Consider the following 6,000-nt stretch of genomic DNA (forward strand, 5'->3'; position numbering starts at 1 on the left):
TCCAGAATTCAGAAGACAGCAAACCAGGAGCAAAGGCGCTGGCCTAGTACCCACAGTGCGCCCGGAAATGATCACAGCCGCAGGGGGGTCCTGGCACACTGCCCGTACGTACGCTGCATTTGGGGATGAGGAGGCAATGCTGTCCCGCTGGGTGTGATGGGCGTTGGCTCGGTTTTGCTCTCTGGCTTTCAGATCTGAGCTCCTTGCAGCCCAGGAGTTAGTGTGCAAGAATCACACCACATCACAGGCCAATTATCACCTGGGAAGTGCTGAGCGGTACAAGGACAAACAGCACCGCCGCTGGTTCAAGTCCAGGTGTGGTGCGAGGGAGAACTGCCTGAGCCCACGTAGGCTTCCTGAACGGCCAGGCTCATGCTGCTTGCGGGCCAAATGCTGAAGAGCTAACTCATCCGGCAGAAATCCTACTCCCTTTGAGGGTTGAGAGGGAGCGTGCACGTGCATGGTGGGTGTAACGAAGACCAGCTCAGCTGTGGTTTATTTCATTTTGCAGAGCTCAGTATTCACATGGGACCAGATCCTCGGCTGGTGTCAATCAGCATAGCTCTGTTGACATCAGTGGAGCTATGCTGATTTACACCAGCTGAGGCTCTAGACCACTGTGTCTTCCTCCACTACAGCACTGCCTTCACCCCTTCTCTCCCCTCTGCACGGATTTTCGCTCACTTGCTGCCCTCTGTCCCAGTTTTGGAGTAGTCAGGAAGAACATGGGTGAGTTAATTCCTTGGTGGGAGAGAACGCCCGTCTGCTGGTAAAGGGATCCTTTCCCAGTGTAGTCATGGGTCAGTACAAACACCTAGGTCAATAGACTCCTAGTCTGATTTTATTGACAAGGTGCACTTGTTTTCATGAATGAACAGCTAAAACAGGAGCAAACCTCGCACAGCTGGAGTAACCCCCTTCGGAACTCCAGCAAAGCGGCTGTGTTCACACCGTCAACCAGATGGCTTTGCCCACCCAAACAGACCCCAGGTGCTGTCCAGAACTTCTGTGTCTACTCCCCCGGCACATTTCAAAGTCCTCCATGAGCTGAATGCGCTTGACCTGCCATTTCACAGTCAGTGCAGTAACCGGGATGTGGGGAGTCTGGCGAAGGATTGAGTATTTTATATCCAGCCCTTCAGGACGACACTCCAGCTGACCAAGATTTTAGGCTGCTCTTAAAGCTCAACTCTCCCACCAGCTTCTCAAATCCACCTGATCCCACCTTCTCCAGACGAGCCAGGCCTCTGTGAGCCCCTCCCCGGTTTCCAGACTCTCCAAAGGTGGACGGTGGGTGCTGCTTTGCTTAGTGCCTTGGCCAGATGAGCACCAGCCCTCCTAGCTGGTGGTGGGGACTGGCTTAGGTTTCTGTGTCCTTTCTTTCCCGACACTGGCTGGCTGCATCGTACATCACCAGACTGGAGTACGCTCAGCAGATGCCTGGTAAGGGAAACCCTCAGTCACCTGCCTGGACCAGTAGCAACAGTGCACCAGCCTCCAGGGTCAGGCGGCTGAAATGCAGAGCCTGGAGTGAGCCACAATCTGTCGCTGTGGCGCATAAGGAACCATCCACACTGGGGATGACCGTGGAAAATCTGGGGATGGCTGCCCTCTTGGTGGGAACTAGGCGCCTGTGGTAAAGGTTTCATGAAGTCTTGTAGCCTATTCAGAATAATGGGTGTTTACTGCTCTGTGACTAGGGTGACCAGACAGCAAATGTGAAAAATCGGGACGGGGGTGGAGGGTAATAGGAGCCTATATAAGAAAAAGACCCCAAAATCAGTTCTGTCCCTATAAAATCGGGACATCTGGTCACCCTACCTGTGGCGTTTGCTCTATTCCTAATCCTTAAAATAGGAACTACTACAAATGCAGTGATGAATTTAACAGTAAAGGTCTGCTTAGTAAAGGCACAAGCTTGGCTGGCTGTTCCTGACCGGTGTGTTTTGTGTGACGTTATTCTGAAATTCAGGATGAATCAAACGTTTCTATAGAAAAAGCAAAGGCTATTGCACTCCCTCAGCATTCATTCAAGGGATCATTTGAGTCTATTTACCTTCACCACAGCAGGCCGGGCGCTGCACCATGTCCGAGACACGGAGACTGTACGATCAACAATTCAAAGCAGGTTGTTCATCAGATTGTTTATCAAGTGCTTATCAGACCCTTAGACAAAGCTCCCAGCAGGGAGACATGAAGTAGTGAGAGTGATGGATTGGGATTATCCCCTACTAGGGATGAAATCAGGAAGGTGTGCTTTTACTTCTGTTTCTAATTAGTATGGAAAGAAGTGGGGGGAAGAAAAGAACACTCCCACCCCAAAAGGGTTTGGATCCCTCCAAAGAATGCTGGTAGCTTGTCCACCTCCCCAGCCCTTAGACACAGGAATAGATAGGAGAAAATATTATTGTGTAATATATTTTTACATGTGAAATGTTACTTTAAACCCTTCCTTTCTCCTTGGTTTTTCATGGTATAAAGCCCTGCACTGGTTTCATGTTATGTTAACAATCAAACCGTACGGCGAAACTCTGTAACAAACAGCTGTGATGTTAATCACCATTACACATGCCAGGGCAGCTGGAGTTTGACAAAACATGAGGTCACACAAGCTCTCTTCAGTGGGAAGCACTGGTCTATAAATAGGAAAACCATCCTGTATTTGCCAAGACTGACATTGCCTGTGCGTTTGACCACACCAAAAGGAAGCTACAACGAATAAAGACTAATGGTGAGCTGGACAGAGGTGCTCTGAATTACAGACATCATCAATGTACAGTGTTGTGCTTAACGGGTGCAATGCTGCTGTTAGTGGCCAGCTTGAAATTAAAGTTTTTAAATGCAGGCACTTCTTTTGAGCAAGAATCCTGAAAAAATGAGAAAGCACTGAAAATCCAGGAATCTTGATGGAAAGTGTATAGAAAGAAGAATTGCGTTATGATCGGGGATTTCAATCTGGAGGATATATGCTGGATGTGTCATGCTGCAACTAGTAAAGTAACTCTGGAGTTCCTAAAAATCATAGATGATAACTATCTAAGGGCTTGTCTACACTTACCGGGGGATCGACGCATGGCGATTGATGCATCGGCAGCCGATTTAGCGGGTCTAGTGAAGACCCACTAAATCGACTGCAGATCACTCTCCCGTACTCGACCTGAACAAGAAGTGCAAGGGGAGTCGACGGATCGACATAGTGTAGTGTGGACCCTGCGGTAAGTAGATCTAAATACGTCGACTTCAGTTATGTTATTCATGTAGCTGAAGTTACATAACTTAGATTGACCTCCCCCTGTAGTGTAGACAAGGCCTAACACAACAAATATTGTAACTCAGTGTAATTCCATATTAGCCCTCATTTTGACAGATAAAGATAAATTGATCAGTGACCTAAATATTGACGGTTGCCTAGGTGCAAGTGATCATGACCTAATCTCATTTGCTGTGTGCAACCAGACTATAGTCCCAACAATAAATATATTTGGTGCTTTTAAAAAAGCGGTTTCCCAAAGCTGAAAACAATTGTGAGCAAAATTGAGTAGGAGAAAAAGAATGTGAATGATAATTGGGAATTGTTTAAGAATGCTTTTCAAATACCTAAACCACACTATACCACAATCTGGAAAGAAAGCTTCTTTGGGTAAAAAACTTCCTGATTAAGAGGAGAGATGAAAGTAGAAATGAAAAATAAAAAAAAAAAATATATAGCAAATGGAAAAATGTGGAAGTTAATAGCAATGAGCACAAATTGGCACTTCGTACATGCAGACGATTGATAAGGGAAACTAAAGGTATCAGTAAAACATCTGTGGCCAATGGGGAAAGGAAAATAAGGAATTCTTTAAATATATCAGTAACAAACAAAATCCTAGCAATGGTATAGGTCTGGTACTAGATAAGGATGGTGAAATTGTAAATCATGAAGTAGAAAAAGCAGAAGTGTTCAATAAATATTTCTGTTCTGTATTCAGAAAGATGATGATGTATTCATATCTTACTCTGATAATACAATACTTTCTACTCAGTCAGTAACTGGGGAGGATGTTAGACAGCAACTATTAAATGTTTTTAAAACTGCAGGAATGGATAACTTGCACCCAAGAGTATTAAAAGAATTGGGCAAGATGCTATCTGAAACATTTAAAAAGTTGATTTAAAATGGAATGGTAAGTAATGAAAGAGACAAGTCAGTTATTCAGGTCAACCTGGACCACTTGGTAAGGTTGGCTTGTTTGAGTAACATGCTTTAATATGCCCAAATGCAATATCTAGCAACAAAGAATATAGGTTACACTTACAAGATAGGAGACTGCAGCCTGGAATGCAGTGAGACAGAAAAGGACTTAGATATAACAGTAGATAACCTATTAAACATAACCTCCCAGTGTAATGCTGTAACTAAGAGGACAAATACAATCCTTGGATGCATAAGCAGGAGAATATCAAATAGGAGTAAGGAGGTGGAATTACCTCTGTATATGGTAAGAGTGAGACCATTACTGGAATATTGTGCCCAATTCTGATATCCACACTTCACAGAGGATATTGTTGGAATTAATATTAGATAATTACAAATATTAATATGGGTGTCTGGGGGGGGGTGTCTCTAAGTTAATAAAGGAATTTATGATTAAGTTTGAAGGCCAAATGGTATTTTATACAATTGCTCTAAACCTGCCTACCAGCTTAAAATCAGCTGTCACTACACCCAAGACCAAGGCAGTAAGGTAGTATTCAGAAGCATGTGATCGGTACACTTACAAATAGGCAGCCAGTGGGGAAAACCGGTTCATCCTGGTGTGCTCCAGCCTGTTCAGGTAAGGTCTGACAAAGAACTTGCCAATTCCAAATCTTTTTATACCTTTTCACAAATCAACAAGGTCACCACCAATTACCACTGGAGCTAAGAACTAATTTAAAGGCAGTTCACCTGAATGTTCAATTTTAATCCAGAGAAGAATTACAACCTCCTTTCTCCCTAAGATCTTTCCTCCCTATCTCTTCCCTTCCTTCCTGCTGACCATCAGCTTTTCACTGCACCTGGTTCACATAGGCTTGGCTTTGCAGATGACACTGGTATCCGGGGTGAAGTTCCATGTTGGCTCCTTAAGACAGATTCTTATTGTCTTATTTAAAGCCCTCTGCAGTCACCTCTATAGACAGAGACCTTCTTTTTAGAAACTTCCCCTTATCTCAGCAGTTGTTCTTTGAACCAGATACTCTCCCTACCTCATTCCTTCTGGCCCTATAACTCATTGTTTTCAAGGCCTTCCTTCTCCTTGCTGGTCAGGGCCTTTCTTTACAACACACATTTTTCCTTAACCAAACTTAAGCTAATTCGAATTTGTTGATTTCATATTTATCCTACAGATGTTGACAAATTAAAAAGGGTTCAGAAGGGCGCCAGAGGCTTCTGAAGCTCAATCTGTGTAGTTTATCCAAAAGAAGATGATTTGGTCACAGTCTACAGCACCTATATGGAGAAGAGATTTCTGATAGCAGATGGCTCGTTAATGTAGCAGATAAATGTATAACAAGATCCTCTGGTCAGAAGTTGACTCGAAACAAATTCAGACTAGGAATACGGTGCAGATTTTTAACGTTAAGGGCAATTCGCCATTGGAACAACAATGTGGTGGTTTCTCCATCACTTGAAGTCTTTATAATCAAACTAGCTGCCTTTCTAAAGGAGATGCTGTCCCACAAACAGAAGTTATTGCTCAATGCAAGAATTACTGGGGGAGGTAAGATGCAGGAGGTCAGCCGAGATGAGCACCATGGTCCCAGCTGGCCTTCAAATATATGCATCTCCCCTTATAATGAAGCACTTCCCTGTTGGCACTGTGTTTTCTCCCCCACGAGCGAGAACATGTCACATCCCAGGACAGCCGCTGCCCAACAATTGCTTCATTTTTCTAACATGGGCACTTGTTTTGATAAATGGCTGATAAATACCTTCTTCATGCTCAGGATCAATGTCATTTTCCCCAGCACTCACTC

This window comes from Lepidochelys kempii, chromosome 6 (genome assembly GCF_965140265.1).
Source record: "Lepidochelys kempii isolate rLepKem1 chromosome 6, rLepKem1.hap2, whole genome shotgun sequence".
NCBI classification, from domain to species: Eukaryota; Metazoa; Chordata; order Testudines; family Cheloniidae; genus Lepidochelys; species Lepidochelys kempii.